This window comes from Anser cygnoides, chromosome 17 (genome assembly GCF_040182565.1).
Source record: "Anser cygnoides isolate HZ-2024a breed goose chromosome 17, Taihu_goose_T2T_genome, whole genome shotgun sequence".
Lineage (NCBI taxonomy): Eukaryota > Metazoa > Chordata > Aves > Anseriformes > Anatidae > Anser > Anser cygnoides.
In genome coordinates, this window is record NC_089889.1 from 548,658 (window position 1) to 566,908 (window position 18,251).

General features: G+C 42.5%; 1 long non-coding RNA gene across 2 annotated transcripts; it reads left to right on the forward strand.

Moving 5' to 3' along the window:
- The first annotated feature begins 8,129 nt into the window (after nt 1–8,129).
- Nucleotides 8,130–17,963, forward strand: LOC106043908 (uncharacterized). 2 transcript variants are annotated; one of them, XR_010825616.1, is made up of 5 exons: nt 8,130–8,274; nt 8,402–8,510; nt 10,114–10,216; nt 16,871–16,952; nt 17,729–17,963. It is a non-coding gene; the product is annotated as an uncharacterized lncRNA (long non-coding RNA). The 2 variants fall into 2 exon arrangements; XR_001211957.3 differs by lacking the exon at nt 8,402–8,510 and having other exon boundaries at nt 8,142–8,274.
- Nucleotides 17,964–18,251: the final 288 nt, after the last annotated feature.

Genomic DNA, 18,251 nt, shown 5'->3' on the forward strand with positions numbered 1-18,251 from the left:
TAACAACTCCTTATAAGTTAGCTGGCCTCAAGATTAGGAGCAGGAGCTTGCTGACACTGATTAAAACCATTGTCCTATGGGATGAGAAATCTGGAAATGGACTGTGGGCTACCAAATATGCTGAAATTGCTGGATTTCAGGAACCATTGATTATTTATTTTTTTCTCTTAATATATAGTCTTTGGCAGCATGTAGTCATAGAATCATTTAACAGTTTGGGTTGAAAGGGACCTTAAAGATCATCTAGTTCCAACCCCCCTGCCATGGCAGGGATGAGCCATCCACAACTTCTCTGGGCAATCTGTTCCAGTGCCTCGCCACCCTCTGAGTGAAGAATTTCCTCTAACATCTAATCTAATTCTCCCATTTTTTAGCTTAAAACCATTCCTCCTTGTCCTATCATTATCTGCCTGAGTAAAAAGTCTCAGTCTCCTCTTCTTTTTTTCTTTTTTTTTCTTTTTAACAAGCCCCTTTTAAGTATTGAAAAGCTGCAATGAGGTCACCATGGAGCCTTCCCTTTTTGAAGCTCAACTTCCCCAGCTCTCTGTCTTTCTTCACAGGAGGTGCTCCAGCCCTCTGATCAACTTTATGGCCCTCATCTGGACCCATTCTAACAGGTCCACATCCTTCTTGTGCTGCGGGCACAGACCAGGACGCAGTACTCCAAATGGGGGCCCAGTCCTCTTGCTCACTAATGAGGATGTGGTAAGAGCAAGAACTGCAAAGTGGAGCAGGACAGGAGTTTGTCCTCAGTGTGCACCAAATAAAAGCTTGCCTCTTCATGTGGCATTGGATGTAGGGCTTTGGCCTCCCCTCCCTGACTTCAACTTTCTCATAATTGGCCACTTCAGTAACAATGTCATGTGTATTTGAGGTATTTAAAAAATAACCTAATTCCTGCAATAAGGTAGAGGTGATCCAGGATTGTGACAGGGAAAATATTCTCTTCAGTAATATATTTACAGAGAAACGCAGGTAATGGCTGTTTATTGCAAGGTATCTTTGCAAGTTGTACAATAGTGTAATTTTTTTCTCTCGGATCCCAGTTTTCAGAATTCCCTGGTGAAAGCTTAAGGTAAGCTGGCATCTGCATTGCCTCTTGGAATTGTCTGCAACAATGCTTTGCTCCTACTTTTCCCGTCAGCACTTCTCATTTGTGAGCTATTGCTGACAAGGTCACTGGTGCTGGATTTGTGGCCTGTCCCTGCTGACCCGGCAGGCCCAGGGTTTGCCCCTGACAGCGGAGGCCGCTACCATTGCCAAAGAGCAGACGGAGGCCTCAACATGGCTGGGGCAGCAGCTGCTGTCACCTCTGAAGGGGGGACCTGCAGTAGACAGGTCTAATGGGGATGCTGGAAGTGATTTCCAGCAATGCCTTAGCCCAGAGAGGTCCTACAGAGAGCCTTTCTCCACAGAGCTGGGTACACGGGGCAGAGGGCCTCGCACAGGAGTCTGTGTGGGCAGCAGGCTGGCCCCTCTCCACAGCTCTTAGTGTCTGCAGTCTGTCTTGGGAAGAGTGGCAGCTGCAACAAAACAGTTCAGACTGATCATTTTTCTACTTTCAGCAGGGAGTCTGTCAGTGGGAAGGATGCTTATTTTACCTGAGGTCAAATGGCTGCATATCAAATAGGAAGCAAGGTGCGTGCCCCTCCATCCCCAGCCTGGTGTTGGAAACCTGTGGCTGGGCACCAGATAAGGGCTGCTTGAGAATGGCACCAAGGCAAGGAAGAGCTTGTGCAGACCACCTTGGTTTGGGCATGTGGACAATTCACCGCTATACTCAGTCTCCAGGCAGCGAGAACTTGTAAATGGGTGTGTTGGCGCACCCTTTGGTGGGCCATAGTGGTCGCCTGTACCAGAGAGCAAAAGGGAGGCCTGGGCCCAGGCTCTGCTGAAAGGGGTGGGACGATGGCGTTCCGCGGCCTCTGCCTTGGTGCCAAGTCACAGCCCGGCCTTGGAAAGGTCCCGCTTGGTGACAGCCTGGTGGCTGGTGCCCTTGGTACGCCTTTGTTTTGGGCAGCGAGTAGTGATGGGCTGCGCGGTTCATACTGCTTTGTCTTGGGAGAAGGCTCAGAGCAAGAAAATACCACTTTTTCAAAATGTTTATGAGTACCTAGTATAAATGCTGATAAATCAGTATAACGTAAAAAGCTGATGCAGAGTGTAGTGTAGTGAGCACTGCCAGTCCGCTCTGCATTTGGCTCTGCATGCAGTCCTGTTACGGTAGGTGGGAAGAGTTTCATGTGAATGTGTTTTCAGACGGGGCTGTAGTTTGTGACTGATACTGCTGTGTGAACTTGGTTCCCTGCGGACCTGCATGGCATGACTGTGCCCCACGTGGCTGGGTTAGCTGTGTGCCGACATGGGCGCAGCTCTGACTCTTTGTGGACAGATTTCTGCCTGCTAAGTGTCTGTAATCATCTGCTATAAATTGAAACTTGTATGGCTCCTTTTAGTAAATGCAAAATTGAATTCTCTCTCTTTTTTTTCTTTTTCTTTTTTTTTTTTTGAACTACACAGCTTGTTTAGCTTCCAGATGGTAAACCAATATGAAGCAATGGAAGTGCAACATGGTTTTGTTATAATGGATATGTAAACGTGATATTTATTCACTGCAGTAGACTGCTGTGAACCATATTCCATCAGTACCGTTTTAAATCCATCACTTGGCTGCACATAAGAGTGTGGTCTAAAATGGACTTGTAAGGAATTTGTTTCTTCTGGTGGATGTTTTTTAATCATTGAAAAAAATGGGGGGGGGGGGATGTTTCTTACTTTTGCCTTAATGTGTGGACTGGGAAATGTCAGAAAAAAGTCTATTTGTGTTTTTGGGTTTTGCGGTGTGGGTTTTTTTTTTTTTCACCCTAATATTTAAGTGCACTCTGAGCTTGTCTCCTTTCCTTTCCTCCCCCAAATCACAATATCAGTCTGAAAATGCTGAAAATGTCTCTGATAAGGCAACTTACTATGAATGTCTCAAAATTCAGTTGATTTAGCTGTATTTGGGAGCTACATGATGTACTTGGAAGTGTTCTTGTTCCTCTATTCTGGTGAGCACAGAAGGGTCCTTGCCATGGGGTTCCTTGCTCCAGCATTGTTAGTCCCAGCTGAATCTTTGCATTTTTCAGAGGTGAACACCTGTGTCTAAGGAGTTGTTATTCTTCCACTTCAGGCCATGGGGAAACACTTGCACTGTTTTGAATTAATGGGAACAGGCTGAGCAGCAGAAATCTGCTTCTGTCTTGCACGACGTGCTAAAGGCACCAGGTGTTCTCCCTGCAGGACCAAGTTTACTCTGGTTTCCATGAAGACCTGTGGGGATTACTCCCAAGTTACTTGGAAGCCCGGTGTCATTTCTCTCCTTGTTTTTAAGCTGCTTTCCAAATAAAAACCAAAAACAAACAGAAAGCCAGGTGACATCCTTGTTCATGTTGGCAGCTGCTTGTGTCTCCTGCAATGGAATGGCATGACACGTTCTCTTCTTTTGGCCACTGTATTTACTTGGCAGGATCTGAGACAAGGGATGGCTTACACGGGGGAACGACTGGCATCCAGCTCTCACAGAGATGGTGTGAGATGCTTTGGGGCTGATATTGATGCTTCATGTCTGCCATAACTACTAAAGCCAACTGTAAAGCAAGAGAACCAAGTTAATGTTCTCAGCAAATTTGTAAACAAAGTGAACACTGAGCCCCTTGAACATTACTGGTGAGGCCAGTCCCTACTGTAAGCAAGTGCTTTGACACAAATGGCTGCCATAATTTTGTAAGGGCATGTTAAAAGACTGTTAGAGAACATGCTATCTTTGTTTACAACTCTGGCCTTTCACCCTGACCTGGAACTGTGGCAACAACTAGCCATGGGAGGGACAGGGATGAGGCTGTGAAATACCGAGATGATAATGTCAGAGCAAGAAAAAAACCTCCTTTGTATTTAATTAACAAATTTGTTCCTTTGTGTGAATTTTGACTACAAGGAAAAAAATTTCACACTAAAAAGACTAAATATAGCTCAACAAGGTGTCCGTCTACAGCAGTTCAACATGCTTTTCTCTTTTACGCTTTTGTGTGGTCTAGTGTAGTATAAATAAATGCCATTGTTATATACCCATGCAATAGATGAGGAACATGGGAAATGGCTCCTGAGCATGCATGTAGCACCATGGGTACGTGAGTGCAGCAAACGCCAGTGCTCCAGAGAGGCAGGTCTGGCCTAGCCAGAGGGGGGGGAGGCATGGCCTTCTCAGCTTGTTGGGCTTGCTCAGCACAGGCTGAAAGGATAGCCAGGTTTCAAGGTATTGCCGCAAGTTACATTTCCAATAATTTCATCACATCTACCCTTCAGATTTTATGGAACCAATTGCTCATTTTAGGCACATGGAAAGAATTCCACTTTGCTGCTAGTTCTGTCCCAGAAGAAGAAATAAGGCAAAACTGGGAGAGGCATGGCTATGATTACTCTTTGTTACATGAGAGGATCATTTGTACTTCCAACTTGCTAGAGACTGTTACAGCTTACTGTGAAGGTAGAAATCTTTCCAGTGATTTAATGAGGATTATTTAATCACCCAGTTAAATGCAGTTGTTCTGGCGGGATTCTTACAGTCCATGTGAAATATGCAGTATGAGGAGGGGAAAAAAAAAAAAAAAAAAAAAAAAACAGGAGTGAAGGATTTTGTGTTGCATTTCCAAAACACTTCTGAAAAGTGAAATGAATTTGGTTACTGTTTTGCTTGTGCTATGGCTCCACGGGGCAAAAATCTTACCCAGAAGAGAAGCTTTGCAACACTGAAAACAGAATCCTGTCCCTCCAAAGGGACGGGAGCAGCTTCACCTGAGTGGTTTGCGTGGTTCCCTTAAACAGTGGTGAGCTGTGCTGAAACAGTTTGTGCCCCATGCCAGCGGCTCCAGCAGGTGAGCTTGCTGGCAGGAAACTGATTTGGTGGCTGTGGGCTGGGTTTGGCCCTGTCAGTGCTTGAGTTGCATGGCTAGGGAATGAGAATTTTAAAAGCTCAGCTGTGTTCAGTAACCAACAGAGATGATTGTCACAGAAAGGTGATGGACTGTTTGCAGACTGTGAAAATTTCTATCTGTGGTATGGCCAACCCTGTCCCCGATTTGGGCTGCTCCTGCAGTTGTGGATAATATCCATATAAAATGTTATCTTGCCATGTGCAGCTTCTGTTTTCCATGCTGTTGGTGGCTTTTCAGTTTCAACGTGATAGTGCACTACTGTTGTCTGCCAACATCCAGAAGTAAATGAGGATTGATATTGCTCCAGTTACTGAAAACCTTCATGTTTCTAGCAACTGAACTTGTGACCTCCAGCAGGCTGGCACTAACATGCACATCAGGAAGTTCAGTGCGTTGAATGGGCACATATATTCTGGGTCCACTGGTGATGTACAAGAGTATCTTTCAACCACAGAGCTACTGAACAGCATTGCCATAAAGCCTTGTTCCTGCTTTGCTTTTTAACCATTCCTGACAGATGGATTTTAACATCATGATCTCTCCTCAAAGAGATGGAGTAAATAAGTGATTCACTTTAAATATTGAAAAAGTACAGTGACCCTTGTCAAGAAGAATAATATAGCTTTGTAACTTGTAAGAAGCTCACAACCTGTTTGCCACAGATCTTAGCTCTGCAGACATTGTGTGTAGGATGGCAGGCAGGCAAGCTGTGCTCACCAGGGCATCAGATTTGCTTAGGGTTCATCAAGGCCGGATACTGCACGCTAACTAAAGCCCAAGATCTACAGGTCCACTCTGATGGGGAGCAGACACATGGGGCTGACCTGGGACTAAAACTGCTTGCACGGGGAAGCATGCAGGGAGCTCCGTTGTCACCGTGTGACCTTGCACTGTGAGCTGAAGGCACACGCTGGATGTTTGCAGTCATTGGTGCCTGGAGGAGGCAGGTCCTTTCCAAACCAATCTTACGTGAGTGACACTGACCACCACAAAATGAATTTTGATACTGTCATCCTCACATGGCAGTCATGATTTTCGAGTAGGAGCTCATGTCTCTGTAAGTATGCTTCAAGAGATGTTTTTGCAACCTGTGGGTGTGGAGGCCCCACGGCTGTGAGCCAGGCTCAGTCCCTTGCCACAGTGAACAGTGGCACTGGCTCAACAGCTGATACCAAATTCTTCCTGTCTCGGTCCCTTTTGTTTGCTGTCACTGTTAAACATTAACTAAGTTCAGCTCCTTACTTTTGTTCCAGCCTACTGCACAAGTGACCACTGCTGAGGAGACGTGGCTCTATTCCACTTGCAGGGTCACCTCTGCTGCATGGAGACCTGTATCTGGTGATATTAAAACTGTGCTTTTTACAATTGCTTATTGGTGGACAAGGTCCAAGTGGCTTTTATTTGCTCTTCCCTGTCAAATCTGTGGTGTATGAATATTAACGCCTTTCACTGAAATACCGAGGACTTAGCTATCTTCTAGGTTATGATGTGCAGAGCTCCTTATCTGGGCACAGGTGACATTGTTAGGAAGCAAGTATATAGCTGCACCGAGCAGAGGCTAAGCTGGCAATGTGGAAACTGTGGGTGCCTCCCACCTACAGTTACTGAAGAAAAGAAAGAGTAGAAAAAGCCTCAGAAAGAGTCTGCAGAAAATTCTCAGGGGCAGTTTTGTGGCAACCACCAGCTGCTCTTGACTCCTTGGTTCAGGAGCAGTGTTTGAGTGAAGCCTGTTGCTTTCTAGACGTGTTTGTGCTTAGCCAGCTAGTATTATGTGTGCTGCCCATCTGTATATTTTGCTAGGTTAAAGCTCCTTATGAAAAAGGCTGCAAAGAAATATATTTGATTAACTTAGTTTGCAATGTTCATGAGATTTTAGAAAAATATATATAGTAAAGTTTTAATGTGTACTCTATTTTGCAGATCTAACTCCCCCTTTCTGCCTTCCTTGTGGAGCGGAAGACCACTGTTACAGGCTCCACTTGCTTCTTGTTTTTGTAACCACACCGTTAATGGCATTGCTACAGCTGCAGAGTCATTCTAGTCTGCCATTTCCTTTGCTACCTGGTAAAACTTGCTGCGCTGAAAAAGTAATACCTCCAATGCTAGTGGTGAAAGGAGTGTTTTGTTCTTGTTACATTTCCTGCAAGTGTCAGAATCTCTGCTACGAGAAATACTGTTACAGTCAACTTACTTTAAATCAAGCTTTAGTAATAGCAACATGTTAAAGAAAATTTCCATTTCTTGCACCGAACACTCATACACACAATTTGAACTTCAATTTTGGTCCATGGTTCCTCCAGTAACTACCCACACACACCCACCCCATCTTATAAAGTACTAATGGATTACAGCTGGAATAGCAGATTAAAAGGAAGTCAGAACACCTGCCTCTGATCACCATAAAAACATCAGCAAAACCTTTTCCTCACATCGCTGATGGTTTGCCAGCTTCATGAAAAGGGATCTGTAACCGATATTAATTAGAGTGGAATGTTTGCTAATTGCTCGTGCTTTAAAATAAATACTAATATACCTGAGGAAGTGAAAGAAAAGCCATGGCAGTTGATTTCAATGGATCCTGTTAGTTTAGTGGGGAATCTGATCTTAACCAGTGCTTGAGATTTTTAATAACAGATTTACAATTTACATGCAAATGAACAATTTGATTGTTTGTTTGTTTCCCCTTAAGCGAAGCCCTCCCACTGTACTAGTTTTGGTGTCTGTGAACTATCTCACGGCCTGTCTGCCTGACCTCATGTCGTCTTACCCACCCCTTGCAACACACCTGGTTTTTTTTCCAGTTTTGCAACAAGATTTAAAGCACCTTTTCCCCCACTCCATGTTTTGGTAAAACTGCTTTTCTTGGAGATTCATAAGAGGGAACCAGATGGAACAATAAACAACAATTTATTTTAAGGGGTGTTTTAGGCAAGAAAAAAAAATATATTTTATTGCATTGTTTGCTTTTTTCTGAAGGCTAGGTTTCTCTTACCCTCAAATGCATAAACAAATTGTTGCAAACTTTTTTTTTTTAAATTTAAAATAGCATGTATTCATTTTGTCACTGCATTTCAATACTTGTTCTTTCTTGAATTTGATTTCAGTAATATTATAGCAGTAAATTATCTTTAATTTGAAGCTTGTGGTAGCAGGATCAATGTTTGCCTTTTTTTTTTTTTTTTCCAGTTTATGTTACTCTATTTATGTTAAAAAAGTATTATTTCTGTGCCTCCATTTGAAGTAGGAATGGACATGGTGGATTCCATGAATTTCCAACAACTAAAGGAAGTAGAACCTGAAGGTAAGCACCAAATAATTTCATAATATAACTACAGAAATGTTCATACATGACCATATATGACACTTTTGAGTGGCTGAGGATTCAGTATATTTCATACAGATAAACAAGCTTTATTTGTCTTTTGCAGATTTCCATAGGTGTTAACATTCTTTTCTGAAGGATTAAACTTGCTTTTTTTTCAGAAGAAATTGGTAAAATTGGGTGCAATGTTCCTGATACAGAATTATGAAAATAAGGTATATAAAATAATACGTGTTGCTCAGTGAACTTACTTGCCATTTTTTCCGATTTACACTCATGTTTTTAGCTGTTATGTTTATGAATACAACATGTCGTGCTTTTTGTTGTAACTTTCCCTCTTTGCATGTGTTTATATTGGAAGTCAGAACATGCAGCAGTCAGACTGTTCTAATTTTAAGACTGCATCATAAACTTTTAGTGCAAAAGAAAGAAATATAAATAGTATTCAGTCTATTCAAGCATCTTTTTATCTCTGTTTAAATTGTAACCAGGAAATACTAGCTCACTCCACATAAGAAGTTTCTAATTGCTGGAAAATATTTTAAAAACCCTTTCAGACATAGGTTTTAGAAACAAATATTTCATGGGGACAGACTTCAGATTTCAGCAAACAGTCAGAGCTGACAAAATGAAATATAGGCCATAATTCTGAAAATTCTGCCTGATGAGGAAAAATAACTGAGTGTTTGTTACACGGTCTTCAAATTCAAATCAAAACTTATCTGCAATGACTTTTGTATTATTATGTAGTATTTGTGTTGGACAATTAGCTAAAGCAGACATTTATTTTCACTTTCCATTAATTTGTAGGTAACAGTGTCTCCGGAAGTTAACATTAACTTTAGAAAATAACGAGATTGTGAAAGTTTAAGCTAACTTTTTTATTTTATTTTATTTTATTAAAATATTCCTATGCCAGCCTTAGTGGTTTCCTGGGCTAATCTTTGCTTGAAGATAACCAAATGAATAATGGATTATTCATTTCTCAACTGTGCAGTAGCATAAAACTATCAGAAACTTTTGGCTGTTTCAAAGGTTTTGACGTGCCAGTGACCCCACAGAAAAAAACATTCCCATCTCAACCAAACCACCATTTTCTCAGCTGAAAGAGGAGCTGATGTTCTGGCAGGCAACGGAGCTTTTGTAGGTGCACAGAATGCTTCAGGTGGAAGCGCTCAGGTGGAGCAGGACCAGCTTCAAGTTGGGATCTGGCTGCCCTGCACTGGGTCCTGCTATGGCTGGAGGATGTCTCCCCGAGAATGGCCCCTCCAGGTGCCGTTCCGGCCAGTGGCCAGCACAAGGAAGGACTTTTTCCCTTTGTGCCTGTTGGGATTTCCCGTGTTGCAGCCTCTGGTGCTGCCTCTGCGCTTCTGCCAGCACCAGAGGAGCCTGGCTCTGCCTTCGGGACCTCCGGGTACTGGGGTGTCCACCAAGACGTGCCGTTCAGTTGGGGGTGACTCGTGGGGAAAAGAAAGAGAGCCTGTTTGGTGGTTGTGATCAAATGGTCTGTGGAGAGGCTGTGGATAATTTTGTGGCATGTCTTTGATTCGTGACAAAGAAATCTGTCATTTGCCATATGCTCACATTTTGTAGCAATAACATTTTTTCCCAAGAGTCTCTGATCTAAGGAACTGTATCAGAAATACTTTAAAGTCTTTTTCCATTTGAGCTTTTTTATTTTTAAAAATTAGTATCGGTAACTAAAATTTCTGCATAAACAACACTAAAACCTAGTGGCAGTGATTGTTACTCTTGTTGACCACTGCAAAAATTTCAGTGGCCGACAATTTATTTATTTTTTAATTTTTCAAAAAACAGGGTTGCTGAGAAATTCTGCACAAAGGACTTGATCCCAAACAACAAAGTAGCTTATGAAGATGAATGGCTTTCTGCAAAGACAACTCAGACTTAGCTCTGCTGGGTGAGTGAATGCTCTTAGAGATGCTCCGGTCTCCTTTGCCTCTCTGCCCCATTTTCCCCTGCCCCAGGGAGCTGCCCTGCATGGTGCTTACAGATTGCTACCCTAAACCTGCGTGTGCTCAGATGTCGTGGAAATTCAGTTTGTGGGTCTGTCATTAACAAGTATTTCTGTGAGTTTCCTTTTGGGGATGCTGTTTCAGAGAAGAAAAAAAAAAGTGGTGGTGGGGGGGGAACAACGAAAGACAGTGCTTGTGTGGCTGGTATTGTGTTTTGACAGCATAGTCTGAAACTCGGGGCTGTAACTGTGGTTTTTATACAATGCTTGCAATTCAATAGCCTAAGGAAAGAAAAAAAAATCAGAAAAAAAATCTTGGTGGTTTTCTAACTCTTTTTATTAAAGAATTTCTATTTCCTTGAATTTATATGTAAAATGGATTTTAATCAAAAAAGACTAACTAGCAAGACCATAGCATTGCCTTGAAAGGTTTGACTCATTCATACTTAGGCTGGAAATGAATGATTTTAAAGGAGTGTACAAAAGTAACAAAACCATCCCTTTACACAGGAAAACGAGGGTTTCCCTAAACTCTGAGGAGGGAGGGAAATGAAACCGAGATTATCCAGACACTGCAGCCTGTCATGCCTGTCACCAGGGTGTTTAGCCACTGGGGCTATTCTATTCACTGCTATTCTTGATAGCCTCCTCTTCTTGTTACCTAATGCAGGCAGAATTCAATGAGCAAACCATACAAAACAAAGTTCTGGCATTCGCAATAACTTGCAAAACCAACACATCAAAAAGAGCTTTTGGAGGCATATTTTCAACGTACTTCCACCTGAGGCATTGCTTACATGAGGACAAACGGGACCCTTGATTAGATTTGAGTGAAGTTCTGATAGTTCCAGTATACGCAGTACTCTGTATCACTTACACTGCCCCATTGTGAATAGTGGGTTATGGTTCTGATTTTCCTTCCCTTTCCTCCATATAGATGCATCTAAGTGGCTATTTTAATTTATTTAAAAATCAGGCAAAAGAGATGAGAATGATTTACTGATGTAAAGCGTATGTATTTTACATTTTGCTTTGCAATGCACTCTACTGACAGAATCTGGAAGTAGTTCTGCTATTGCCCTGTGTCTTATTTTCTGGTACTTTTACTGATACTTGTACTTAATCTGCTTTGTTGCTCTTTTTTTTTTTTTTTCATTCTGCGTTTTTCCTAGATTTGCTTTATCTTTTCAAAATGCAAATCTCAGTATAAATCATCACAGTCCTAGAGGTACTAGTGCTAACTATTTGGGCTAGTTATCTTCCTTCTATGATTCAGAACAGCCATGGATTTGTCATTGCTATAAACACAGCAAACTCAAATTTAATTTTAAAACTCTATTTCCTCAGGTTGGAAGCAGGTTTCTTTCTAGAAAACCATCTATCTTGTTTCTTTCTTTAATTTTTATCTCTAGAATTATATGGCTTTCTGTTTTAGAATTGCATATCCAAGACTTGAACAAGAAATTCAAGGCTTTTATTGAATTTGAACTTTGTAGACATTCTCTCAATCCCAGTTAAAATTTTGGTACACTAATTTAACATGCTTCCTAATTTTAAAAACTTGTTTTAGCTCTGACTAGAATAGTAGCTAATGCGGTCAGCTGCTGCTTTTGCAGTGGGCTCTCTGTCTTCCTTGTTTCTTATGGCCTCAGAAGGCAGTCCAAGGTAAATTAAGGGGATGTGATTATTAGGGCTTCTGAAAGATTCAGTAGTCACCAATGAAAATGTATAGTAAAAAGAACCAGGCTACACCAACAAGCGAAGTCCCTGAAAAAGCCTGGAGGCAAAATGGCTATAATTAAAACCTGAAAGCAATGAGTTCATAAAGAAGTAAACGAAGAGGCGGGCTCTCTGTAAATGATGATCTAAAAAGTGTTCTGGGTTGTGAGACCTCATTTCAGATGTATTCATTAAATAATATTTGAATCATTTAACAGTTTGAACTCTACTGCACTGTTAATATCTTCAGGGGATTTTTTTTTTCAGTAACAAAGGAGTCTTTGTTCCTAGTCTATGCTTGGGCTGTGCCTTGGATATTAGTTGGAAACCTGATAGCCTGACATTGCTCGAAGTCTGTGAGTACAATGTGAGTCGTCTGCAACTGGGATTAAAACAGGCCTTTTGTACCGAGATGCTGAGAGGCCACGTGATCTTGGAAAAGCAATGGTTTTGGATGGCAGGAGATGTTTAACCCTTTGTGCTTGTGGCAGGGAGCCAGGCGTGTTGCTGCGGGAAGCAGAACCCGAGTGTTTGTAGGGGAGAAGGTGGCCCATGTTGCACAGGGGTAGCCAGGGCTGCTGCGTGTATGGATTGTTAGTATACTTGAGTAGTTTCTGTCAAATAAGCAAATAATGCCTTGTACGGAGAGCATGTGGGCACATCCCCCTGCTCCTGTCCCTGCCTCGCTGCCCAGCCTGTTCTTGCTCCCTTTGGAACAGGTCACAGAGTCACAGAACTGCAGGAAGGGACCTCCCGAGATCATCGGGTCCAACCCCCCTGCCAGAGCAGGCTGCCCAGGGAGGCGTCCGGACGGGCCTTGAATATCTCCAGAGAAGGAGACTCCACAACCGCCCTGGGCAGCCTGTCCCAGCGCTCCGTCACCCTCACCGTGAAGTTCTTTCGCATGTTGGTGCGGCACTTCCTGGGCTCCTTTTCGTGGCCATTGCCCCTTGTCCTGTCCCCGTAGACCACTGAAAAGAGGTTGGCCAAATGCCTGTCTCCCACACTTCAGGTATTTATAAACATTGATAAGGTCCCCTCAGTCTTCATTCCTCAAGACTGACCAGACCCAGGGCTCTCAGCCTTTCCCAGGTCCCCACGATATGCTGTGGGTGTGCTTTTAATCAGGGCTATGAACCAACGTTCACCAATGTCTCAGAAAGATGAGCTGTTCTGTAAAAATTCCTGAAGTAACATAAATAATAAATACAGGATTATTTTTATTTGCCTAGTGGCTTTTGAATTCTGGGCACTATGTTCTCAGGCTTTGCTCTGTACCCACAGAAACTGCAGCTTGATTTTCAGTCAAGACTGGGAGGTTGGGACCCTTGCACAAGTAGCGCTCTGAACAACAGTTTTACCAAAGACCTCCAAATGTTGGCAGTGGGAACGTATTTGCTGTGTTAAATGGACATAAGATGACAGTGAAAAGTGGGGGATCCTCAGACATGCAGCCCTGTGGGGGGATACCCAGGAAAGGCTGGTGCAGTCCGTGCAGGGGGAGTTCCTGCAAAACAGCAACATCTAAAAATGCATGCAATAACCTGTGCTGCTCCCCCAGAGCAGTACAGCTCTGTGTGGGCAGGAAGGCTTGCTTTTGCAAGTGACAGAAGAGAAGAACTTGCAGACACAGCGTGTAAAATATCACCTGATTTCAACATGTAAAAAGGAAGCGCCAAGGTGAATGCTGTTGTGAACCTAACGCTTAGTGAAAATTAAGTCATCAAGGCTTTGCAAGATAGCCTCTGGTTTTCTCCTTTCACAATAGTTCAATTTATAAGATGATGAAAAATGAATTAACTTTAGTGCTTTTCTGGCATTTCCCGCAGTGAAAGCTAGACTTTCGAGATACTCAAAGATTGTTCCTGCTCCACTAAGGTTACATAAAGTCCCACCTGGTTCAAGTTTAAGAAAACAGCAGAACAAAGTCAATCATATAAGCTAAATAATAAAATACTGAGGGGAGTTAAATACTGATTATCCATATAGAGAAGTACTACTTTTTATTTATGTTTTTCTGAGTTATTCTAGGAAATACAAAACTTTTACAGTTCCTGCAGCCAAACTAATTCTTTTGTGTTGTTTATATGATTGAATTCCATTTTTCTTTCTCATCGCAATCAAAAGTGTAACCTAACAGTGGGCAATTTAGATTTGGAAATTAAAAAAAAAAGAGGTATATTGTAGTCTGATTATTATAGATGGGAAGGTTTGCTTCACTGTTTCCCAGAATTTTTAAGACTAAATATGTTGTATTTTAATTGTAATACTGTCTTGTTTTTCTCATGATCTATGTTGGAAAAATTGAAATGAATGCAGCAGGTATGTCTAAGTGCTCTATATAACTTACAGATTTTTCACTAAGCTGACATCGCTGGGACCCAGCAGACAATTAATGCAAAAAGCTGTTTGTACCAATGGAAGCCCATACTGATATTGTGGAAAATATAGTAATCCTTACTGAGGTATTTGAGAAAACAAACATGAAAAAATATACACCTTAAATTTGCAGAGGTTTTTTTTTAATGTCTGAGAAAAAAAAAAAATAAGTAAACCACCCAACCTTGCAGAAGAAACAAACAAGAAAATCTTTGTGGAGGGCTAAGTTACGAAATCTTTGCAGATCTCTGCTGAAAATATTTCAGTAACTTAACTTTTATTGTTCAGTTAGGCATTTTTTGAAATGGGAAGTAGTCAATTTAGTACTGCAGAAATCAAGTGTCTGAAGGAATTTGGTTCAAACTTTAAAGAAAACAACATTGTTGGCAAAACTAAGCCTAAAGAAATATTTACATCTGTAAGGTGAACTTTTCAGAAACTGAATGCAAATGAAGTTTTACAGATGAAATCGTCTTTTACCTCCATTAAAAGAGCGTGGGGATCTGCACCCCCCTCAAAAAAGAGCCTTTCCTTACCCACAGCTCCTTCCAGTTCTTGGGAATTAAAGGAGGCACGCACCAATAAGCATTGTCTCCTCTTGAGGAGTAAATTTTCTCCTGATTCTGCTCTGCATTTGCTGCAGTATTGAGCTCATCTAATGACTTCACACATTTGCCTTCTGAGTTGGTCTAGTCACTGAGTTCGCTTTGATTTTGAGATAGAGGGGATGTCATAGTTTCCCTCAGTATTCCAGGGAGAAGTATTGAAAACTTTCCTGGTAATGTCAGCCACCAGACTTAGAAACCTGTCCTTCAAAATTTTCAAATTCCTTTTATTGCATATCCCTGCAAGGGGTAGAAATCACTGCCTGGAAAAATGTATCAGCTTTTTTGCAAAGTAACTCTTGGAAGCCCATACTCTAAAGACAGGACTCATCACTTTGGATGGTACATGACACGTAGCAGCAACCAAATACTTTTTTGTATTGTTCCAGATGGCTGTGCTACCAAACACTGTAGAGGTTATTTAGTAGCTAAAATTTGTACACTTGAAGCCTTAAATATTAATGAAGGGTATCTTTATAGAGCTGGGGATGTAAACACCATGGAAAAGTAAGATGTGGTTTTGCTGGATGGAACAGCTTAAAAGACTTCTTGCTAATGGCTAGCTGGGCTAAAGTTTTTTTTTTTTTTTTCCTAGCATATGGGCTTGTTTTGTACAGTTTATGTGGTGGTTTTTCGTTAGATTCTCAGTGGTAATGAGCCCACACAGTTGATTGCTGCAGGGAGAAAAAAATTATTCTGAATAGGTTTGCTGAATAATTATGAACTGAGCTGAACTCTTACATTTGCTTACTAATTGTATGGTTCGTGATGTTTTATGTATGATGCATTCATTTTGTTAAAAAGGATTTTCTTATTTTTATTTTTTTTGCTGAGCAGCAACTTTTCTCAGTGCAAGTTAAACTGGCACAGTGGAAAGAGCTGAATTCAAGTCTGATGAATTGATGTTTGAATTATTTAAAAAAAAATCAACCCCACTATTTCGTTTTCAGAGCTTGCAATATGAAACCCAAAATCATGCTATTGTCTTGAGAGTTGAAATAAATGAATCCCCTCAATTTTGGATTTGGCAGGAGCAATTACTATTGTTAACTTAGAAAATAATCTCCTGCAGCTACAACTATTTAAATAATGCCTTTCCCTTCTTCCCTCAAGATGACCAAACACAAAGACTGAAAGTTTAAAAAAAAAAAAAAGTAAAATGTACTTTTCACTATTTGGTACATCTCAAGAAAGGCTTCCTCCCTCCTTGGTGTTGCGAGTGTGGCACTTTGTGACTGACCTGTTCCTGACTGTGATGGCAACAGTCTGGGGGAAATCTTCTACCGTGCTGCCCAGTATCGTGCTGGAAAGCCATGGTGTACGCGGCGCAGTTGTCAGCTTCTGGCTGTGTTTTGCTCAGGATATGTTCCAAGTTGGAAACCAGGCTGAGCCTTCTTCTGACATTTAGCAAATAGTAAATGTTTATACCAAGAGCCTGTAGAACATTATAGTTGGTACAGTACCTTACCATTTCAATCAGCTCGCTGTTTTTACTGTCAAAATATTTAGGCTGATATTATTTCCATATTTGTAATCGGACAGTTATACAATACTCCCAGGCTGCAGCCAGATGCAGGGAGTGCTTCCTGAGAGTTACTGTGCTGAAACTTTCAATGTTGAAATTTGCTCCTAGAAGACGCTGATGTTAGGCCAGAAGGAGGTGAGCAGAAAAGCCTTCTGGTACAGCAGTCTGGGGAAGGAGCGAGCAAGCAGTTAGCCATTGCTTGCTGACTCGAGTGGCCAGCCCAGCTGCTGCGGCCTGGCAGGGACACTTATGCTGGTTGGCACAGACAAGAGAGGACAGGAAACGAGCATTAACGCTTGTCCAGAAGCAGTCAAGATGGCTAGCCCATGGATCAAGGAAGTCTCCATCCCACTACTGTGTTCTCCTTTACAGCATCATTCTGCTCTTCCATAGAGAGACAGCGATTCCTCCACCTGAAAAACAAATGGACTCTGCATCTCCCAGGAAATGCAAGGTGAGTCGTCTTAATCAGTAAAAATGTGTCATTTCTGAAGGATTTGGGCTCTTATGTAGAAGCCAATATACATAAATCATTGCAGGAAGCATCTGTGAGAATACCCTCTTAAAACCAGGACCCTCTGATTTAGAGAAGAGATGTGATTTTGCAGAGGCCTGAGGTCCTTTTACACCAGCAACGGTAATTCTTCACAGCAGAAATCTATCTGCCTTACAGGAGTAAGTCCCTTTCACAGCAGCTGTCACACAACTTTCATCGTATCTCTGGCACAGAGAGACCAGGCTATTTCCCCAGAGAACTAGCTATACATAAATGCAACAACAAAGGGTCAGCTGTGATAAAAAGGGTCAGCTACAAATGGAACCCAAGATGATTACAATAGTAATTAATGTCCAAGAATGTTCCTGCCATATCTTGTCCAACTGGCATGTGGTATCTTAAATGGAAAATATCTTTTTATGCCATCCTACCACAAACACACAACAAAATATGGATTCTAGCTAAGCTAGAAACAGTGTTACTTCTCTGAGGAGGACACTTCACTTGCTGACCTGTTGCAGCAAGGGCTGATCACGGTCCTTACCCATGTCAAAGACTTGCCACTGCGAGAGCTTCAGTGCTGTTGTGTGACTGTATCGGCAGGAGTGGCATTAAAAATCCAATATTGTTTTTGTTTACGATGTTCTTCCTTGTTTTGATTGGCACTCTCAAAATTAATTCAGCTTTTTTTCTTCTCCCCCGCCCCCTTTTTATTTATTTATTTTTTATACAAGGCCATGAACTCCAGCCCTGCTGCCCGTGGCACCTGCATACAGGGGAACCACCGTGCTTTTGGCACTGTGAGCCTGCTGCCTGAGCTGATGGAGAGGCACAGGGGAACACGCCAAGTGCGCTTGCTGGAGGGGTAATGCAGCGAAAGATCTCGCTTGCTGCAAGAACCTATTTAGCTGGGGCACGGTCCAGCCCTTACTGCAGTCAGCAGAAGTCGTTCGTGGGTGAGGCAGATGGCTGTGGGAGAGCTGGAAGAGGTCTCGGGCCAGACGGGCCCCAGGGCGCTGAGCCCCAGCTCCGAAACAGAGCCCTGGGAGGACTGCAGCCCCCGCCTGTTTTCCGCACCACCACGGCACCACCAAGACGCACGCGGCGACAACCATCAGCCGCCCTCGCCCCTTGCCGTCCCGCCCACGCCGCAGCAGAACACGGAGCCGGGACGAGGCCCGGGGGAACCCGTCCCGAGCAACCCCGGCACCGGCGACCCCCCTGCCCCCAGGGGCCGGCTCCGGCCGCGGGGGCCGG